Source organism: Dermacentor andersoni, chromosome 3, assembly GCF_023375885.2.
Source record: "Dermacentor andersoni chromosome 3, qqDerAnde1_hic_scaffold, whole genome shotgun sequence".
In the NCBI taxonomy this organism is placed as follows: Eukaryota; Metazoa; Arthropoda; class Arachnida; order Ixodida; family Ixodidae; genus Dermacentor; species Dermacentor andersoni.
Window position 1 is genome coordinate 168,249,775 of NC_092816.1, and position 21,737 is coordinate 168,271,511.

The following is a 21,737-nucleotide window of genomic DNA, read 5'->3' on the forward strand; positions in this document are numbered from 1 at the left end:
GAAAGCTTTGGCCAAACGACTGCAAAGTGTAATTAAGACATTGGTAGGGCCGCACCAGACTTGTGGCATTAAAGGCCGCAGCATTGCAACGAATGTACACACGGCTCGAAGTGTGCTTGAGTGCTGCGATGTGATTGGCGATCACGTCGCGATGATGCAGATCGATTTGGCAAAGGCTTTCGACCTCGTCTCTCACAAGGCTTTGTTCTCCATGCTGGAACATGCGAACGTTGGCAAAGTCATAACGGATGGCGTCATGATGGCGTACAGAGAATGCTTAACGCGCATCATTGTTAATGGGGAGCTCACCGATAGCTTTCCCGTGCTCTCGTCGGTGCGGCAAGGATGCCCGCTGTCGCCCCTTCTATTTGCTGCTTATCTCGAACCACTCTGTTTGGCGATCAGAAATAACGAGCGCATAGCAGGCTTTCGGCTGCAGGCAGCACACGTTAAAATTTTGGCATATGCCGATGATATCGCGATTTTCTGCACAACCAAAGCGAGCATTAAGGAGGCAACGACTGTGGTTGAAAAATTTTGTGACTCAACTGCAGCCCAGATAAACTGGGATAAGAGTTACGGCTTCTGGCATGGTAGTTGGGAAGACACGCCGGAGACCTTTTATCGACTGAATTGGTCGACGTTACCAACCCAATACATGGGTGTGCCTCTCGGAAATTACCGTGAACCTGAATCGTACTGGCTAGATCAAGTGTCGAAAGCAAAGGAAAAGGCTGACGGGTGGAGAGGAAAACAATTGTCAATGTTTTCTAGAGCCACTGTTTGCAACCTTTTTTTAGTTTCTAAGATATGGTACGTTATGAATGTGTTGTGTGCTGCGAGGGTAAGCGTACAAAAAGTTCACCGTGTTTTCGCCATTTTCATTTGGGCCTCCACCTGGGAGAGGATGAGTCGAATGAACTTGTTCCTCCCGGTCAAGAAAGGTGGGCTTGGTTTAGCTCATTTGTTTCTGCGACAAGTCGTCTCACGCTTTGTGTTTTTACGGGATCAAAACGATCCTTTTCTCCGGACAGTGATACAGGTACGGCTGTGTAGACAACTTCCAGGATTCATTGTTTCGACTGTTCATAATATGCCAGGAGCAGTGACTGGTTACCTACGTGAAGTGGTATGTTCATATAAGATGTTGAACGTACGTTTTTCACAGCAATACCTGTCTACCGTTACCAAGAAAAAACTATACAGAGATCTCGTGGACGCGATGTTCCCTCCACCTTTGTACCGTTCTCCGCAACGTGGAGGCCCAGGACAAGACGTTTTAAAGAGGGTGAAAAAAATGCCAATACTGCCGTCAGCTAAATCTTTTTTCTTCAAATTGCACACAAACACACTTCCCGTTAAGACCTGGCTTCATGAGAAGGGTATTTTCATCCCCTGGAGCACCGACTGCTTATTATGTAAAAAACCGGAAACAATAGAACATGCATTCTTAGATTGCTGGGACGCCATCTTTCACTGGGATGTTCTGCAGAGAACATTGAAAAAACAGTTACCCCTGGACCCATATGGAATACGCTTCTTACCGTTTGATAACGCCGAGGACGTCCCGTATGACCTTATTATGATCCTGAGCCTCCACGCTATGTGGAAAACTAGATTGCAATTTCAAAACGGAGACATTGTTGGTCGATCGGCTCGGGAAAACTTCATTGAGAGTGTTGTGTGTGTAAGAGATGCGTTCAAAGCGCTGCGTGATCCACCACAATGGATCTCCTTATTTGAAGAATTAGCGTTGTTAAAAAGATTTTAATACCGTGTTGGCCAAAGTGTGGTCCACACGTTTTATCTTTGTAAACCTTGATTGAGTACGTCGAAGTCGGCAATAAAGAAAAAAAAAAAATAGCTCAGAGGTAGAGCGCTCGCTTTGCATGCGAGAAGCCCCGGGTTCGATCCCCGGTACCTCCACGTGTGCTGCGTAATTTTTATTATTTTGATATAATAGTGAAAACGATGAACTAATTATTTGGCACTGCGCACATAATAGCACGCAATGCGCACTGGAGGAATCGCATTCCGAGCACTGACTTCCTCCGCCGCCACATAGTAGTAAGTGTAGGTCTTAGCGCTTCAAGCCATAACGCACGTGATTGGATCAAAACTGCTCAATTTCTCATAAGATTCTATTACAATACTACATGAAGTGCGTAATATTCCCGTTTAAACGTAATTGGGGGCTATAGCTCAGAGGTAGAGCGCTCGCTTTGCATGCGAGAAGCCCCGGGTTCGATCCCCGGTACCTCCACGTGTGCTGCGTAATTTTTATTTTTTTATACAATAGTGAAAACGATGAACAATTATTTGGCACTGCGCACATAATAGCACGCAATGCGCACTGGAGGAATCGCCTTCCGAGCACTGACTTCCTCCGCCGCCATATAGTAGTAAGTGTAGGTCTTAGCGCTTCAAGCCATAACGCACGTGATTGGATCAAAACTGCTCAATTTCTCATACGATTCTATTACAATACTACATGAAGTGCGTAATATTCCCGTTTAAATGTAATTCGGGGGTATAGCTCAGAGGTAGAGCGCTCGCTTTGCATGCGATAAGCCCCGGGTGCGATCCCCGGTACCTCCACGTGTGCTGCGTAATTTTTATTATTTTTATATAATAGTGAAAACGATGAACTAATTATTTGGCACTGCGCACATAATAGCACGCAATGCGCACTGGAGGAATCACCTTCCGAGCACTGACTTCCTCCGCCGCCACATAGTAGTAAGTGTAGGTCTTAGCGCTTCAAGCCATAACGCACGTGATTGGATCAAAACTGCTCAATTTCTCATACGATTCTATTACAATACTACATGAAGTGCGTAATATTCCCGTTTAAGCGTAATTCGGGGGTATAGCTCAGAGGTAGAGCGCTCGCTTTGCATGCGATAAGCCCCGGGTTCGATCCCCGGTACCTCCACGTGTGCTGCGTAATTTTTATTTTTTTATACAATAGTGAAAACGATGAACAATTATTTGGCACTGCGCACATAATAGCACGCAATGCGCACTGGAGGAATCGCCTTCCGAGCACTGACTTCCTCCGCCGCCATATAGTAGTAAGTGTAGGTCTGAGCGCTTCAAGCCATAACGCACGTGATTGGATCAAAACTGCTCAATTTCTCATACGATTCTATTACAATACTACATGAAGTGCGTAATATTCCCGTTTAGACGTAATTCGGGGGTATAGCTCAGAGGTAGAGCGCTCGCTTTGCATGCGAGAAGCCCCGGGTTCGATCCCCGGTATCTCCACGTGTGCTGCGTAATTTTTATTATTTTTATATAATAGTGAAAACGATGAACTAATTATTTGGCCCTGCGCACATAATAGCACGCAATGCGCAGTGGAGGAATCGCCTTCCGAGCACTGACTTCCTCCGCCGCCACATAGTAGTAAGTGTAGGCCTTAGCGCTTCAAGCCATAACGCACATGATTGGATCAAAACTGCTCAATTTTTCATACGATTCAATTACAATACTACATGAAGTGCGTAATATTCCCGTTTAAATGTAAGTTGGGGGTATAGCTCAGAGGTAGAGCGCTCGCTTTGCATGCGAGAAGCCCCGGGTTCGATCCCCGGTACCTCCACGTGTGCTGCGTAATTTTTATTTTTTTATACAATAGTGAAAACGATGAACTAATTATTTGGCACTGCGCAAATAAAAGCACGCAGTGCGCACTGTAGGAATCACCTTCCGAGCACTGACTTCCTCCGCCGCCACATAGTAGTAAGTGTAGGTCTTAGCGCTTCAAGCCATAACGCACGTGATTGGATCAAAACTGCTCAATTTCTCATACGATTCTACTACAATACTACATGAAGTGCGCAATATTCCCGTTTAAATGTAATTCGGGGGTATAGCTCACAGGTAGAGCGCTCGCTTTGCATGCGATAAGCCCCGGGTTCGATCCCCGGTATCTCCACGTGTGCTGCGTAATTTTTATTATTTTTATATAATAGTGAAAACGATGAACAATTATTTGGCACTGCGCACATAATAGCACGCAATGCGCACTGGAGGAATCGCCTTCCGAGCACTGACTTCCTCCGCCGCCACATAGTAGTAAGTGTAGGTCTTAGCGCTTCAAGCCATAACGCACGTGATTGGATCAAAACTGCTCAATTTTTCATACGATTCTATTACAATACTACATGAAGTGCGTAATATTCCCGTTTAAACGTAATTCGGGGGTATAGCTCAGAGGGAGTTGACTTCCGGCCACCGTAGTGTACGGACGTGGCTGATATGAGCTCCGACGGAGCGGATGTAGCGGCCCACCATAGCCGCGGTACCAGGAATGAAATGTCACAGGATTATGCAATCATTTTGCCCCCACTGCCAACTGGGTACGTTGTTCAAAATACCGTTTTTCTACATGCGAATGTGAAAGGTAGACCATACCGCGCGGAAGATTTTCGTGAGCCACTGTTCCAACGTGTTCCGCCCACCGAGGTTCTTGCGCTCGGCGCCTATCAAATGAATCATGTGTGGGCGGTTACCTGCAAGACTGCTGAAGGCGCAAAGAAGTTTTTGGCCGAACCGGAATTGACGGTCAAGGGTCGGAGATGTATCGTAATTGATCCGAGTCACCGCGACGTCCGTCTGAAGCTTCACTGGCTGCTCTACCATGTACGCGAAGAAGACGTGCGAAACGCCCTGAACCCCTACGGAACCGTCTTGGAAATAGGACTGGATAAATGGCGCCTTGACGGCTACAGCCTACAGAACACCATGACACGCACAGTTGTGGTGCGACTGAAGGCGGACGTTACGTTGGATGATATACCACATCAGCTGCGCGTTGGAGGTGAGCTGGCCCTTGTCGTAGCGCCCGGAAGAGCGCCAAGGTGCTTGCGCTGCCAACAGATTGGCCACATAAGAAAGGACTGCCGCGTGCCGCGGTGCAACGTCTGCAAACGCTTTGGACACGCCGTAGAAAACTGCTCGAGGACGTATGCGGCAGCTGCCATGACCACGGTGAACACGGAGAAATCCGAGCTCACCATGGACGAAGCGGAAGCAGAAGCATGTCTGAATTCTGCAACAACATCAGGAGTACAAGGCACCAGCACCAAAGGAAGTAAGCAATCGGAAAATACTACCGCGGAAAATTTTACAGCCACTGTACAGGTAGAAATTGCAGCAGACGCAAAAGCCAAAATACAGGGCTCAGAATTCATCGAGGGTGGTGCCAACAACACAAGTGAAAATAAAGAGACAGCGGGAGTTCACCACAAGAGTGCCGAAGTGGACGCCATGGATTGCCGTGAAGCAGAAGACAGCAGTGCGCTGGGAAAGAGACCACGAGACGACGCCGGTGCAGAGACAAAGGACGCCAACAGCAGTGAACCGCCGACGAAAGCGTTCACCAGTCGCCGGCTGCGGCCCACCCCAAAGCCAAACGTCCCGGAGGGGGAGAAGAGGGCGGCTAAGCTGCCCACTTGACAACACGGCTAACGCACCGAGGGTGTGCCCCAATATCGGGGCACAGACTGTTTGGTGAGCGCATCCTTTTTCAAGATAAAGATGGCTGTTAGACTTGAGAGAGCAGTTCGTTTCGCCACTCTAAATGTGCGCGGGCTTTCGTCTAGAAGGCGCCAATACCAATTAAGTAGGCTATTTGCGGAACATGATTTAGACGTGATCGCCGTGCAAGAAACAAAAGTACACAAGGAGGACGAAACTGAGCGAATGGTTGCGCCTTTCAACACAACGTATAATGTCTGTGTGTCACATGCCGATGGCTTATCGGGAGGGTGTGCAATTTTTATTAAAAGATCGATGGGCGCAGTTGAGACAAGTATAAGAAGCAGTGAGAGCGGACGCTTCGTTGTTTGTGATTTTTCGTTAATGAATTTTGAATGGCGCGTGATTTGCTTGTACGCCCCAAATCGTGACAACGAAAGAAAAGCATTCTTTGAAGAGATTGGTGGTTTCCTTGATTGTACTAGATATGTGATATTAATTGGTGACTTTAACTGTGTGTGCGCGATTGAGGACCGCTCCAAACGTGTAAATTTGCGCGATCAAAGCGCACTGTTTTTGACGGAATTGATTGCAGAGAATGGGCTAGAAGATGTGGCCCTCTGCATGTCTAAGGGCGGGGTTGAGTTCACGCATTTTCAGGGCCAAAGTCACGCACGTTTGGATAGAGCCTACATCCCACTTGACCTTGTGATGTGTTGTGACGAATACGTTGTTATACCAGTGTCTTTTAGCGACCACTGTTTGTTAAAATTCACGCTTGGGACAAAGGAAAAAATGCCTAAGTTCAACTGGCACCTCTGGAAATTAAATAATAGCATCATGAAAGATAAAATTTTTTCTAGAAAAGTAAATGAAGCGTTAACGATGCTGTATGAAGTTGGAAAAGACGACTGGGAAACGAGGTGGGAAGTTTTTAAACAAGATGTTAAATTGAGTGCTATAGAACGTACGACTATCCTTAATTTTGAGAAGAAACAAGACGAGAAGAAATTGCAGTCGCAACTGCAAGCACTATTAAAGGAAGAGAGTGTGAAACCGGGCTCTTTCACTGAAGAAATCAAAAATACCAAAAACAAGCTGGAACTTTTAGATAAAGAAAAGTACAGAGGTACTATTATTAGGTCAAGAACAGAAAAGCTTTGGATGGGCGAAACACCGACAAAGCGGGCACTAAGTGATGAAAAGCAATATGCACAAAGAAAAGAAGTTAAGGAAATAATGTACAATGGCAGACTGACGAAAGAAAAAAGTCAGATAATGAACGCGTTTCTTGAACACTATCGCGATTTGCTTGGAAAACGTATTCCGATGGGGAATGGATTTAGTGAAGATTTCCTTTCTTTAGTGCCCGAGTTTGACGACGAAACTAAAAAAAGTTTGGAGGCCCCTATCAGTATACAGGAGATTAAAAAAGCTATTGATGACTTAAGCACTGGAAAGACACCTGGCCCAGATGGAATCGGAGCAGAATTCTATAAAATGTTTAAAGAAGAGATTGCCAGCGCGCTGTTCCAAGTTATCGAAGAGGGGTATAAAAAGAAGAAGCTACCACGGTCTTTCACTGAAGCGCACACTGTTTTAATCCCCAAATCGGACGATGACATCAAACTTCAGTCTGTGACGTCATATCGCCCCATTAGCCTCTTGAATACAGATTACAAAATTTTCATGAAGGTGCTGGCCAAAAGAATGCAGAATGTCGATCAAAACATTGTAGGACCGCACCAGACATGTGGCATAAGAGGTCGTAGCATTACGACAAATATACACGTAGTAAGAAGTGTCTTAGAGATTTGCGATGACTTTGGAGATCGAATAGCAATGATGCAATTAGATTTACAAAAAGCTTTTGACCGTGTCTCCCATGAAGTGTTGTTCAACGTGTTAGAACATGTGCAAGTTGGAACTGTGTTTCTTGATGGATTAAAGATGGCGTACTCGCAGTGTGTAACACGCCTGGTAGTTAATAGGACGCTAAGTGAAGAAATTGACATACTCAGTTCCATCAGACAAGGATGCCCGGCCTCAGCCTTACTTTTTGCCATATACCTAGAACCCTTTTGCTTATCAATTATCCAAAATTCAAACGTGCACGGATTTAGATTACAGAGTACTGAAGTAAAGATTCTTGCATATGCTGACGATGTGGCCGTACTCTGTCAAGATAGGCAGAGTATATGTGAAGTTGTTCATACAGCCAAACAATTTTGTTCCATGACAGGTAGCATGATTAACTGGGATAAAACAACTGCGTTTTGGTATGGCAGTTGGGATATGAAGCCTGATGTATACGTAAATGTAAGATGGGAAACCCGCCCACTGAAGTACCTAGGGGTGCCACTCGAGGTTTATCGTGACAACAACGAGTACTGGAAGGACGAAGCAGAAACAATCAGGCAAAAAACAAACGCCTGGGGTGGGCGGGAGCTCTCTATTTTTGCACGGGCGTATGTATGCAACCTGTTTTTAATAGCCAAAATATGGTATGTGTTCCAAGTCCTTTGTATGTCGCGGGTGAATGTGCAGAAATTTCACAGGATTTTCGCCGTGTTTCTGTGGAGATCGACCTAGGAACGAACAAGTCGCTCAAATTTATTCTTACCGGTCCGAAACGGTGGATTGGGTTTGTGTCATTTATTTATTAGGCAAGTTGTGTCTCGTTTTATTTTTCTCCGTGACCAAAGAAATGGCTTTTTACAAACTGTGATAAAATTAAGGCTGTGTTCACACGTTCCAGAATTTGTTGTGTCATCGAATGACAATATGCACCGTTATGTGACTGGATTCTTGCGTGAAGTAGTGCATTCTTTTCAATTTCTGAAAGTGCGCTTTTCGCTAGAGTATTTGTCCTCTGTAAAACGGAAAACACTTTACAAAGACCTTGTCGACTGTTTGTTGCCAACACCGCGGTACAGAACTTTATTCAATGTCGGACCCGGACAGGACGTGCTAAGAAGGGTTAAAAAGATGAACGTAAAACCGGGAACAAAAACTTTCTTCTTTAAACTTCATTCTGGGACGCTCCCAGTAAAGCAATGGTTAGCTGATAAGGGACTCTACGTTCCATGGACGACAAACTGTCTACTTTGTAAGACGCCCGAAACAGTAGAACACGTTTTTCTTTACTGCTGGGACGCCGTTTTCCATTGGGACATTCTGCAGCGCACATTGAAAAAGGACCTACCTATCACGAGTTATGGCATTCGTTTTCTGAGTGTGGACAATCAAGACGGCGTCCCGTACGACATGTTCATGCTGATAGCACTTCACAGCATCTGGCAGACTAGAATGGCGGTCCGCAATGCCGACCTTCACGCACGTCCTGTCAGGGAAAATTTCATTGTAAACATGGATTATATACGCGAACTGTATAAAGCGCAACCAGAGCCTCCTGACTGGCTACCTCTCTTGGAAAAATTGTGTAACTTGAAGAAATTTTAACGTGAACACACGGGATCAAGTTTTGGTCCAAATGTTTCCTTTTATCATTCATGTTTCTCTGTTTCCACGACCTGTAAAAGAAAACAGGCAATAAAGAAAAAAAAAAAGGGGGGTATAGCTCAGAGGTAGAGCGCTCGCTTTGCATGCGAGAAGCCCCGGGTTCGATCCCTGGTATCTCCACGTGTGCTGCGTAATTTTTATTATTTTTATATAATAGTGAAAACGATGAACTAAATATTTGGCCCTGCGCACATAATAGCACGCAATGCGCAGTGGAGGAATCGCCTTCCGAGCACTGACTTCCTCCGCCGCCACATAGTAGTAAGTGTAGGCCTTAGCGCTTCAAGCCATAACGCACGTGATTGGATCAAAACTGCTCAATTTCTCATACGATTCTATTACAATACTACATGAAGTGCGTAATATTCCCGTTTAAATGTAAGTCGGGGGTATAGCTCAGAGGTAGAGCGCTCGCTTTGCATGCGAGAAGCCCCGGGTTCGATCCCCGGTACCTCCACGTGTGCTGCGTAATTTTTATTTTTTTATACAATAGTGAAAACGATGAACTAATTATTTGGCACTGCGCACATAATAGCACGCAGTGCGCACTGGAGGAATCGCCTTCCGAGCACTGACTTCCTCCGCCGCCACATAGTAGTAAGTGTAGGTCTTAGCGCTTCAAGCCATAACGCACGTGATTGGATCAAAACTGCTCAATTTCTCATACGATTCTATTACAATACTACATGAAGTGCGTAATATTCCCGTTTAAACGTAATTCGGGGGTATAGCTCACAGGTAGAGCGCTCGCTTTGCATGCGATAAGCCCCGGGTTCGATCCCCGGTATCTCCACGTGTGCTGCGTAATTTTTATTATTTTTATATAATAGTGAAAACGATGAACTAATTATTTGGCACTGCGCACATAATAGCACGCAATGCGCACTGGAGGAATCGCCTTCCGAGCACTGACTTCCTCCGCCGCCACATAGTAGTAAGTGTAGGTCTTAGCGCTTCAAGCCATAACGCACGTGATTGGATCAAAACTGCTCAATTTCTCATACGATTCTATTACAATACTACATGAAGTGCGTAATATTCCCGTTTAAACGTAATTCGGGGGTATAGCTCACAGGTAGAGCGCTCGCTTTGCATGCGATAAGCCCCGGGTTCGATCCCCGGTATCTCCACGTGTGCTGCGTAATTTTTATTATTTTTATATAATAGTGAAAACGATGAACTAATTATTTGGCACTGCGCACATAATAGCACGCAATGCGCACTGGAGGAATCACCTTCCGAGCACTGACTTCCTCCGCCGCCACATAGTAGTAAGTGTAGGCCTTAGCGCTTCAAGCCATAACGCACGTGATTGGATCAAAACTGCTCAATTTTTCATACGATTCTATTACAATACTACATCAAGTGCGTAATATTCCCGTTTAAACGTAATTCGGGGGTATAGCTCAGAGGTAGAGCGCTCGCTTTGCTTGCCAGAAGCCCCGGGTTCGATCGCCGGTACTTCCACGTTGGCTGCGTCATTTTTATTGTTTTTATATAATAGTGAAAACGATGAACTAATTATTTGGCACTGCGCACATAATAGCACGCAATGCGCACTGGAGGAATCGCCTTCCGAGCACTGACTTCCTCCGCCGCCACATAGTAGTAAATGTAGGTCTTAGCGCTTCAAGCCATAACGCACGTGATTGGATCAAAACTGCTCAATTTTTCATACGATTCTATTACAATACTACATGAAGTGCGTAATATTCCCGTTTAAATGTAATTCGGGGGTATAGCTCAGAGGTAGAGCGTTCGCTTTGCATGCGAGAAGCCCCGGGTTCGATCCCCGGTACCTCCACGTGTGCTGCGTAATTTTTATTTTTTTATACAATAGTGAAAACGATGAACAATTATTTGGCACTGCGCACATAATAGCACGCAATGCGCACTGGAGGAATCGCCTTCCGAGCACTGACTTCCTCCGCCGCCATATAGTAGTAAGTGTAGGTCTTAGCGCTTCAAGCCATAACGCACGTGATTGGATCAAAACTGCTCAATTTCTCATACGATTCTATTACAATACTACATGAAGTGCGTAATATTCCCGTTTAAATGTAATTCGGGGGTATAGATCAGAGGTAGAGCGCTCGCTTTGCATGCGAGAAGCCCCAGGTTCGATCCCCGGTACCTCCACGTGTGCTGCGTAATTTTTATTATTTTGATATAATAGTGAAAACGATGAACTAATTATTTGGCACTGCGCACATAATAGCACGCAATGCGCACTGGAGGAATCGCCTTCCGAGCACTGACTTCCTCCGCCGCCACATAGTAGTAAGTGTAGGTCTTAGCGCTTCAAGCCATAACGCACGTGATTGTATCAAAACTACTCAATTTCTCATACCATTCTACTACAATACTACATGAAGTGCGTAATATTCCCGTTTAAACGTAATTCGGGGGTGTAGCTCAGAGGTAGAGCGCTCGCTTTGCATGCGAGAAGCCCCGGGTTCGATCCCCGGTACCTCCACGTGTGCTGCGTAATTTTTATTTTTTTATACAATAGTGAAAACGATGAACAATTATTTGGCACTGCGCACATAATAGCACGCAATGCGCACTGGAGGAATCGCCTTCCGAGCACTGACTTCCTCCGCCGCCATATAGTAGTAAGTGTAGGTCTTAGCGCTTCAAGCCATAACGCACGTGATTGGATCAAAACTGCTCAATTTTTCATACGATTCAATTACAATACTACATGAAGTGCGTAATATTCCCGTTTAAATGTAATTCGGGGGTATAGCGGGGGATTCTACTTCCGGCTACCGTACGGTACGGTCGCAGAATGTCTTGCTCCGTTGGGGCGGTTGAAGCGGCCCAGCTGGGCCGTGGAATCAGGTTTACGGAGTCGACTACACAGGAATACCAGCTTGTTTTGCCTCATCTGCCTTCAGGTATGACGGTTTCTAAGACAGTGTTTTTGCACGGAGACTTAAAAGCAAGACCGTATCGCGTAGAACATTTTCGCGATGCGCTTGTCAGAGTACAGCTTATGCCGGAAGTGCTGGCCCTTGGGGCCTATCAAATGAATCATGTGTGGGCGATAACCTTCAAGGATGAAGACGCAAAGAAAAAGATACTTTCCCTCAAGGCGTTCAGCGTCAAGGAGCACCGGTGCGTTGTTATTGACCCGTGCAAACAGGATGTGCGGATGAAGCTTCACTGGCTCCTGCACACCACGCCCGACGACGAAGTTCGAACGGCTTTGGCACCTTTTGGCAAAGTTATTGAAATTTCCAAAGAGAAGTGGCGTGTCTCAGGCTGTTACGAGAAGGGCTCGCACACACGTTTGGTGTCCTTGCGCCTGAAGTCCGGTTTGACGGTCGAAGACCTGCCGCACCAGTTGCGCATAGGCGAAGACAACGCACTTGTATTCGTATCTGGTAGAGCGCCGCTCTGCCTCCGGTGCCACGGCACCGGTCACATACGGCGCGAGTGCCGGGTACCGCGCTGCGGTGCCTGCCGTCGCTATGGCCACGAGGAGAGCCAATGTGTACGCAGCTATGCCAACGTAACCGGAACAGGTGGAAGCGACATTGTGCATGAGCACCTTATGGACCAGGCCGACGCCGAAGAAGCTTCTGTGGGAAGTGGGCATCAGGCGAGCAGGCAAGAGAACCCGCCTGTAGCGTCTTCTGAAAAGGACAAAGAAGTAAGAACGGAGGACGAAAACCGACAACCGGCCCACCCAAGCACACCCGAAAGTACTCCCGAGATGGAAACAAATCTCGGAGGTGGCGCATCGGCTTCGCAGAATGACTCGGAGAACGAGGCACTCCCGAAAAGTGAAAAAGGAAGTCAACCGGCAACAGCCATTACTAAGAGACCTCATGAGAAGGTGGCTAGCGACGAGGATTGCTCCGACCCAACGAGCGCTGTGGGACCACCACCGCTGAAGTCAACGACCACTCGTAGGAGCAGCTTCAAGCCCAAGCCGACGGTCCCACCAGACCGGTTGCAAGGGCCGCGAGTGCCTCCGCGTTAGCGGGGGTACTTTTTTGCCTTCTTGTTCAAGTGTATGTACGAGGACAATCATGTTGAGACTTTGGTTGAGTTTAGTGTCTTCAAGGTAGAAGCCGGGCTAATTACCCGTGTGGACGAATCCGCCTGCTGTGCACACTGACCGGTGATGTAAGTCTCCCTCGCCTGTTTTTGCGTAGCGTATTAGGTATTGTGGAAAAAAAAAAAATAAGACAATGGACCCAAATCTTTCTGCACTTCGTATTGCAACGTTGAATGTACGGGGATTGACAGCACGACGACGGCAAGTGCAAGTTAGTCGCCTAATGCTCGATAATGACATAGATATTTTGGCTATTCAGGAGACAAAAATCGAGAGTCAGGAAGCAACAGACCGGATGGTCGAGACCTTTAAAGCAAGATATAACGTTTGTGTGTGTCATGCTGCTGGCAAGTCCGGAGGATGTGCCCTTTTTTTGCGCAATAGTATCGGAATATTAGAGGAAGCAGTCCTCACCAGTGAAAATGGTCGGCTAGTCCTGTGTGATTTTTCTTTTAATGAAGCTGAGTGGCGTCTTTTGTGCATCTACGCCCCGAATAGAGAGAGGGAGCGCAAGGTTTTCTTCGAGTATGTTGAACCGTTTTTGTCTTGTGAAAGGAAAGTTGTGCTTCTTGGTGATTTTAACTGTGTATGCTTGCCTGAGGACACAGTCAAAAATGTACATATTAGAGATTTGAGCGCTGATCTATTGAACACAGTTACACAAGAAAAATATATGTTTGATGTTGGGGATGTACTGCGTGGTAATTGTGTGCAGTATACGCATTTCCAAGGTGCGAGTCATGCCAGGTTAGATCGCGCATACATTTCAGCAAGCCTTATGCCATTATGCTTCAAATACATGGTAAAGCATGTAAGCTTCAGCGACCACAGCCTGGTCATGTTTGAAATAGGCACGAAACGAAAAACTTCACAGTTTAATTGGAATCTTTGGAAGCTTAACGAAAAGCTGCTACATGATGAAACTTTTATGCGGGCAGTGACAGAAAGAATTGAAGCTGTTAACTCTGATAAGTCTGACAGGATTGGTGCGTTGTGGGAACAACTTAAAATTGATGTTAAAATTACTGCAATTGATAGAGCATGCGCACTGCGGCACAAATCTAAACAGGAAGAAAAAGAACTGCGAAATACTCTGCACTATCTTTTAAATGCTGAAACCACAATACCTGGGCTGTTTTCAAAAGAGATTAAAGAAGTTAAAAGAAAGATGGAAGCCATGGAAGCTGAAAAATATAGAGGGGCCGTGATAAGAGCGCGGGCTGAACGGCTCTGGCTGGGGGAAACCCCAACCAAGCGTGCACTGGGAGACGAAAGATGCTACGGCGCAAAGAACGAAATCAAAAGAATTTGCTATCGTGATGAAGTCACGACTGATCAAAATGTGATCCAGACAGCATTTGTTGAAAGATACACGGGTTTGCTGGGGTGTAAGACACCTGTACACGAAGGCTTCTTTACAGAATTTATGCCACTAATGCCGAGGTTGGACGACGATGCGAAAAATACCCTGGAAGCTCCCATTAGTGTTAATGAAATCGAAACAGCAATAAAAGAGTTAAGTGTAGGAAAGTCGCTTGGGCCTGATGGCCTTGGCGCGTCATTCTACAAAGCTTTTAAACAGGAATTGGCTGAAATACTCTACCATGTTATTAATGAAGCGTATGACAGCCGTGGAATGCCTCCATCTTTTAAAACAAGCCATATTGTACTAATACCTAAAACAGATGACCCCTCGAAATTACTTTCAGTGGAAGCATATCGACCGATAAGCCTTGCAAATGTTGATTACAGGATATTCATGAAAGTGTTAGCTAAAAGACTGCAAAGTGTAATAACATTGGTAGTTGGTAAACACCAAACATGTGGCATAAAGGGGAGGACAATTTTCACGAATGTTCATACAGCTCGAAGTGTACTGGAGTGCTGTGATATGGTACGCGGGAACGTGGCGATGGTACAGCTGGACCTTGAGAAAGCCTTTGATAGGGTAGCGCACGAGGCGATCTTTAGATTACTGGAATATACTAACGTTGGCAAGGTGGTCCTAGATGGGGTAAAAATGGCTTACACTGATTGTACTACCAATCTAATAATTAATAAGACATTAAGTGATCGAATATCAGTTGTAACTGGTGTAAAACAGGGAGATCCGATTTCAGCATTATTATTTGCAATGTTCTTGGAACCTTTTTGTCTTAAAGTGCAGAACAACCAGAATATACGAGGTTTCCGTTTCTTGACGCATGAAATTAAAATCTTGTCTTACGCAGATGACATTGCAATTTTTTGTGGAGACAAAACAAGCATTAAAGAAGCAGTAAAAGATGCCAAAGAATTTTGTAGCTTTACTGGCAGTGCCATAAACTGGCAGAAGTGTTTAGGTTTCTGGCACGGAGAATGGGAAGATAAGCCAGAATGCTATGAAAGCATAAAGTTCACAACTGTGCCATCCAGCTACCTTGGTGTTCCGCTTCAATATTATAAAGATGCAACGAGCCAGTGGGCAGAGCCAACTGAAAAAATGAAAGCGCAAACATCAAAGTGGGGCGGACGAAGTATGTCTATTTTCACCCGTGCGACGGTGTGTAACTTGTTTTTGGTAGCGAAAGTGTTTTATATGTTACAAGTGCTGTGTATGTCAAGAATTTGTGTGCAGAAATTGCACAGAATATTTGCTGTTTTTTTGTGGGCATCTGGTTGGGAAAGGATGAGTCGTGTAAACTTATTTCATGCGGTGGGGAATGGAGGTGTAGGTTTATCTCATTTGTTCTTGAAACAGGTCGTGTCGAGATTTGTGTTTTTTCGCGACCAAAGTGACGCGTTCTTGCGCACTGTTATTCAACTGCGATTGTGTGATGCATTGCCTGATTTTATTGTTACGTCACACACGCTTCGTAATGTAGCTGTGAAAGGATTTATGCGTGAAGTTGTGGATAGTGTCCGTTTTCTGAGAGCGCATTTTTCAGTAGATTATCTGTCAGATGTTTCCAAAAAGAAGCTTTACAAGGACCTTATTTATGTCATGTGCCCTACGCCTATTTATCGTTCAGCATATCATTTAGGACAAGAGCGGAATGTGCTGAAACGTGTAAAAGGTTTTCCTGTGAAGGCTTCTACAAAAACTTTCTTCTTTATGTTACACTGCGGCACACTACCTGTCAAACCTTGGCTCCAGGAAAAAGGTATCTTTGTGCCTGGGAGCGTCAACTGCATCATTTGTAAAAAGCCAGAGACAATAGAGCATATTTTCTTGAATTGCTGGGATTCCATATTCTTATGGGACATCCTACAGAGAACTCTCAAAAAAGATTTGCCATTAACGCCTTTCGGGATAAGGTTTCTGCCTGTTGAGCAAACAGAGATGGTGCCGTACGACCTAATAATGTTGTTGTGCATGCACAGTCTCTGGAGGACGCGAATGGCGGTCAGAAATGCAGACCAAGTTGCACGACCAGCAAAAGAGTATTTTGTTGAAAATATTGTATATGTACGTGACGCATATAGGTCTTTATGCGAGCCCCCAGAATGGCTATGGATCTTTGACCACCTCACGACAACAAAATACCTTTAACCAAGCTGTATAATGTGTAATACAGCCGGTGTTTTTATCGCCTCATTTTATTGTGAATGTGGTTTTGCTTTGATTTCAAAATTGTGAATGTAGTCATTCCATGTTTTTTTTTTCCGTATTGTATCGCTAACAGGCAATAAATAAAAAAAAAAAAAAAAATTCGGGGGTATAGCTCAGAGGTAGAGCGCTCGCTTTGCATGCGAGAAGCCCCGGGTTCGATCCCCGGGACCTCCACGTGTGTTGCGTAATTTTTATTTTTTTATACAATAGTGAAAACGATGAACTAATTATTTGGCACTGCGCACATAATAGCACGCAATGCGCACTGGAGGAATCGCCTTCCGAGCACTGACTTCCTCCGCCGCCACATAGTAGTAAGTGTAGGCCTTAGCGCTTCAAGCCATAACGCACGTGATTGGATCAAAACTGCTCAATTTTTCATACGATTCTATTACAATACTACATCAAGTGCGTAATATTCCCGTTTAAATGTAATTCGGGGGTATAGCTCAGAATGCTGCTTCCGGCCACCGAGCGTGACGGACGCATGATGACGGGCTCCGTTGGAGCGGCTTCAGCGGCCTTTTCTGGCCGCGGAAACAGGACGATGGAACAGGAGGGCACCTACCAAGTTGTTCTGCCAGGTCTGCCAACAGGTCGTTATGTTTTAAATACAGTTTTTTTGCACGCTGATATCACGGCGCGACCGTACCGGATTGAAGATTTCCGTGACGCATTGGCACCGCATTCGCTTCTTCCGGATGTTATCGCCCTGGGGGCGTATCGCATGAGCCATGTCTGGGCTATCACTTTCAAGGACGCGGACGCGGTGAAGAAGATCTCGAGCATCGGGGAGCTGCGTGTAAAAAACCGGCGCTGCCTGGTGATTGACCCGGCGAACCAGGACGTTCGACTGAAGCTCCACTGGCTTCTACACAATGTGCCTGATGAGGACGTGCGTGTCGCCTTTGCGCCCTATGGAAAAGTTACCGAAGTAGCCCGGGAGCGCTGGCGTGTACAAGGTATGACAGAGAAGGGATCAACCACCCGGCTTGTCACCCTCAAGTTGAAAGCGGGCGTGAAGTTGGATGACTTGCCACACCAGCTGAGCGTTGGCGGTGAGTTGGCGCTTGTCGTGGTACCAGGCAGACCCCCGCTGTGCCTTCGGTGTCGCGGTACGGGCCACATCCGCAAGGAATGTCGAGTCCCGCGTTGCGGAATCTGCCGACGCTTCGGGCACGAAGAAGACCAGTGTACTCGCACTTACGCGAGCATTACAGGCCCGGGAACCAGCGAGGACGCGTCCGAGATGCTGATGGACGAGACGGATGCTGAGGAAGCAGCCCGTGTGGGTGGACAACCACAGCGCCATACTCAGCCATCGTTCACGACTCTGGTGAAGCAGAAGGCGGGGCCCTCCGGCGCAACAGATGGTAGTGTACAGGCGCAGCATAAGCCTGAACAGGACGACGATGACAAGGCAAAGGAGGCGGCGAAAGCCGCGGACGCTAAAGAAAGCAGCGTGGAGACCCCCGGCATTGATACCATGGAGACGAACCAGGAAGCGGCGAGCACCATTGCTGGAAAACGTCCGCATGAAGAAAGCGGGGACGTCAAGCTGCAGCCAGGCGGTAGCGGCGATGAGCCTCCGCCGAAGGCAGGGGGAGTGAGACGCTCGTCTTTAAAACCGCGGCCGAACCTTCCGGCCGACCCGCGGAAGGCGGGGAAACAGCCTCCGTAGTAACACAGTGTCCTGGTCGGTGTCAGCGCCGGTTGTGTTGGTCGACCGGTGTCAAGAGGTCCTGGCAGTCGTGAGGAAGGCTACGTCAACCATGAAGGTAGGCACCATGCGGATAGAGGCGTTTCTTCTTCTAAGACATGGCTTTTAATCTTATTGCTCCACTTCGAGTTGCGACTTTGAACGTCAGAGGTCTGGGAGCAAGAAGGCGACAATACCAGCTTAATCGCCTTCTTCTGGATAACGATATTGACATAATTGCTTTACAAGAGTCGAAAATAGAGAGCCAAGAGCACACTGACCGCATGGTGTCTTCCTTTCAAGCAAACTTTCATGTGTGCGTTTGTCATTCTGTTGGGACGTCGGGTGGGTGCCTTGTATTCATACGTAAGACGTTAAGAGTGAACGTAGAGTCTGTATTTGCATGCCCAAGTGGTCGCCTTTTGATTGCTGATTTCACATTTTCGAATTTTTGGTGGCGAATTGTTTGTGTATATGCTCCTAATGTAGAAAGCGAGCGTAAAATTTTCTTTGAATCACTTGAGCCATGGTTGAATGGCGACAAGCTTTTGCTTGTACTAGGAGACTTCAACTGTGTGTGCGCCGCAGCTGACAGAGTGAAGTTTAGGCCACTGAGAGACAAGAGCTCTGAAGTTTTGAATACTTTTGTGCATGAGTATGGTCTCGAGGATGTTGGCAATGTGTTTTCCACTGGGACCCACCCACAATACACGCACTTTCAGCGGGAGAGCCATGCGAGACTAGACAGAATGTATGTATCTGTTGTTAGAATCGCACCGCTGGCACGAGTTGTTGCAAACTCAGCGCTGACACCCGTTGTTGCAATCGGGTCGCAAGCCCCAAGGGTAGCGTTGGCCTGGCGGCCTGGGGCACTGGAAGCATCCGAAGGTCTCGGCAAAGCATGAGTCGACTGGTAACAGAACAACTGGTTTATTCTAACATCGCAAAAGAGCGGGCGGTCAGGTCGACCGAAGTGGAGAGACGGGAGAGCACGTAACTCAACGGAAGAAATCGGAGCCTCTCTCTTGGCGTCCGGGGGCAGCTGCTCTTATACTTTCGCAGTTGAGGGCAAGAAGGAAGGCCTCGTGACGAGACCACGTGACGGCGGGTACGGACAGACTGAGAGACACGTTGAGACGAGTGTAGTGACGCATCGCCAAGCTGGCGCCTGTCAGACCTCCTCGCTTCACACTTGGGGAGCTCCTCTCCCCGGCTGCCGCGCTTTGACAAGCGTGGGCACACACACACACACGCACACACGCACGCACGAAGACACGTGGCACTGAAACACGCCTGGACGCGCTTGGCGGGGAGACTGCGGGAGCTCCGAACGGGCCAAAATGTCCGCCGCTTTGAACGAAGCTCCGGCGTCCGTTGCATCCGCGCCGGCTATACCGCGCGTTGTAGGCGAAACGTAACAGACCGCCCCGCCGGGGGAAGGAGATCCCGATGGTCAGGGGACTGCATCCGCTGTCCGGAGGGATGTCGCTTGATGATGCTCATAACCGAAGTCGGTCGTCCTTCGGCGTTTCTTGAGCGCAGCGCACAGAGAAGGCCTCGTTCTCTCGTTCAGGTTCACACAGGACACTGCAAAGTGACTTCGGGAGAGTTGACATTTTTGTTCTCGTTCCCGGCAAGCGTTAGAACTACGCCGAAAGTCAACCGCTCAGTCAGCAAGCACGGCACAACCCTCACTAAGCCCTGCCAGGCTCTTTCCCCTTTTATACTACTGCCTAGTTCCTTACAGTAGTTTAGCAGCACTCAGAACACGTCCACAAATTGGAAAATTGCACTAGAAAGCACATCATCACTTTGAAACACTACACAAAAGCAATATGTTAAAAATCCTGCCTCAGGAAGAAAAACATCAGTAACGAACAATTTTGAGGCTGATTCCCACGTTAGGGGCTTCGACTTAAGCCATCGGCGTTACCGTTGAGACTCCCCTTTTTGTAACGCACCTCAAAGGAATATTGTTGCAAAGCGAGGCTCCAGCGCAGGAGGCGGCCATTTTTGGGAGAGATGGTCTGCAGCCATTGGAGAGGGCAGTGATCCGTCTCAATGATAAACCTCGAGCCGGCTAGGTAGCATGACAATTTCTGAACGGCCCACACGATACACGCACACTCTTTCTCGGTGGCGCTGTACGCCTGCTCACGACTGGTCAGCTTACGACTAGCATACAGGACGGGGTGTTCTACTTCTCCATTTTCCCGTTGGCACAGTACAACGCCCATGCCTCGCTCACTAGCATCGCACTGAACAACGAACTCTTTGGTGTAGTCGGGCGATCGTAGCACAGGCTGGCTTGTTAGGGCGCTCTTTAGGGCGCTAAAAGCTCTTTCCTTCGTCTTGTCCCAGACGACTGTTTGCGGCTCTGTCTTTCTTAGAGCATCCGTCAGGGGAGCCGCGACATCAGAGTACCTGGGGATGTACCTCTGATAGTAGCCGGCGACACCTAAGAACGACCGAATATCGGTCTTCGTGCGCGGTTGCGGGAAGTCTCGCACAGCGGCCACCTTTATTTCAGAGGGACGGCGACGACCCCGTCCAATCACGTGACCGAGGTAGACAACCTCGGCCTGTGCTAACTGGCACTTGGGAGCCTTGACTGTCAAGCCCGCATCGCGCAGGCGGGTTAGCACTGCCCGCAAGTGGGCCATATGCTCAGGCCAGGATGCGGAGAATATCGCTACGTCGTCTAGATACGGTAAAGCGAATTCTTGCTGTCCCCGCAACACTTTATCCATGAGGCTTGAAAAGCAGTATGGCGCGTTCTTCAAACCAAAACTCAACACTTTAGGACGGAATGTTCCCATTGGTGAAATGAACGCCGCATACCTACTAGCCTCTTCTGTAAGTGGAACCTGCCAATAACCCCTGACAAGATCTAGGGTGGAAATAAACTGAGCGCTACTCACTCTCTCAAGGCGCTCCTCGATGTTAGGGATCGGATAAATTTGATCCTTAGTGATGGAATTAAGCCTGCGGTAGTCGACGCAAGGACGAGGTTCCTTGCCCGGTACCTCAACTAAAATCAAAGGGGAGGTATAATCACTCTCACCCGCCTCAATAACACCGAGCTGTAGCATTTTCTTTACCTCAGCCTCCATAATATCGCTCTGGCGGGGTGACACCCGGTACGCCTTGGATCGTACTGGCTCTGGGGAGGTAAGTTCTATGTCATGAGTAAGGACAGAAGTCCTACCAGGCCTCTCAGAGAACAGACCTTGAAACTCTTGTAAGAGCTGGTGTAGTTCGGTTTTCTGCTCAGGCGACAGCGATGCTTTACTGATTAAGTCACTAATGACTTGATCGGTGTCTTTCCTGTTCGTCACTGAGCCTAGTCCCGGAAGCTCGACCGGAAG

At 47.3% G+C, this 21,737-nt stretch overlaps 14 non-coding genes across 14 annotated transcripts; all 14 read left to right on the top strand.

The window, feature by feature from the left end:
- Window positions 1-2,190: 2,190 nt before the first annotated feature.
- TRNAA-UGC (transfer RNA alanine (anticodon UGC)) lies at window positions 2,191-2,263 on the top strand. The gene has a single exon. It is a non-coding gene; the product is annotated as a tRNA-Ala (tRNA).
- Window positions 2,264-2,526: 263 nt separating this feature from the next.
- Window positions 2,527-2,598, top strand: TRNAA-UGC (transfer RNA alanine (anticodon UGC)). Its single transcript has one exon. It is a non-coding gene; the product is annotated as a tRNA-Ala (tRNA).
- Window positions 2,599-2,863: 265 nt separating this feature from the next.
- Window positions 2,864-2,935, top strand: TRNAA-UGC (transfer RNA alanine (anticodon UGC)). The gene has a single exon. It is a non-coding gene; the product is annotated as a tRNA-Ala (tRNA).
- A 263-nt stretch (window positions 2,936-3,198) lies between these two features.
- On the top strand, window positions 3,199-3,270 carry TRNAA-UGC (transfer RNA alanine (anticodon UGC)). The gene has a single exon. It is a non-coding gene; the product is annotated as a tRNA-Ala (tRNA).
- A 265-nt stretch (window positions 3,271-3,535) lies between these two features.
- On the top strand, window positions 3,536-3,607 carry TRNAA-UGC (transfer RNA alanine (anticodon UGC)). The gene has a single exon. It is a non-coding gene; the product is annotated as a tRNA-Ala (tRNA).
- Window positions 3,608-3,871: 264 nt separating this feature from the next.
- On the top strand, window positions 3,872-3,943 carry TRNAA-UGC (transfer RNA alanine (anticodon UGC)). Its single transcript has one exon. It is a non-coding gene; the product is annotated as a tRNA-Ala (tRNA).
- Window positions 3,944-9,057: 5,114 nt separating this feature from the next.
- TRNAA-UGC (transfer RNA alanine (anticodon UGC)) lies at window positions 9,058-9,129 on the top strand. The gene has a single exon. It is a non-coding gene; the product is annotated as a tRNA-Ala (tRNA).
- Window positions 9,130-9,394: 265 nt separating this feature from the next.
- TRNAA-UGC (transfer RNA alanine (anticodon UGC)) lies at window positions 9,395-9,466 on the top strand. Its single transcript has one exon. It is a non-coding gene; the product is annotated as a tRNA-Ala (tRNA).
- A 264-nt stretch (window positions 9,467-9,730) lies between these two features.
- On the top strand, window positions 9,731-9,802 carry TRNAA-UGC (transfer RNA alanine (anticodon UGC)). Its single transcript has one exon. It is a non-coding gene; the product is annotated as a tRNA-Ala (tRNA).
- A 265-nt stretch (window positions 9,803-10,067) lies between these two features.
- Window positions 10,068-10,139, top strand: TRNAA-UGC (transfer RNA alanine (anticodon UGC)). The gene has a single exon. It is a non-coding gene; the product is annotated as a tRNA-Ala (tRNA).
- A 602-nt stretch (window positions 10,140-10,741) lies between these two features.
- TRNAA-UGC (transfer RNA alanine (anticodon UGC)) lies at window positions 10,742-10,813 on the top strand. The gene has a single exon. It is a non-coding gene; the product is annotated as a tRNA-Ala (tRNA).
- A 263-nt stretch (window positions 10,814-11,076) lies between these two features.
- On the top strand, window positions 11,077-11,148 carry TRNAA-UGC (transfer RNA alanine (anticodon UGC)). The gene has a single exon. It is a non-coding gene; the product is annotated as a tRNA-Ala (tRNA).
- Window positions 11,149-11,413: 265 nt separating this feature from the next.
- Window positions 11,414-11,485, top strand: TRNAA-UGC (transfer RNA alanine (anticodon UGC)). The gene has a single exon. It is a non-coding gene; the product is annotated as a tRNA-Ala (tRNA).
- Window positions 11,486-16,772: 5,287 nt separating this feature from the next.
- Window positions 16,773-16,844, top strand: TRNAA-UGC (transfer RNA alanine (anticodon UGC)). Its single transcript has one exon. It is a non-coding gene; the product is annotated as a tRNA-Ala (tRNA).
- The last annotated feature ends 4,893 nt before the right edge of the window (window positions 16,845-21,737 follow it).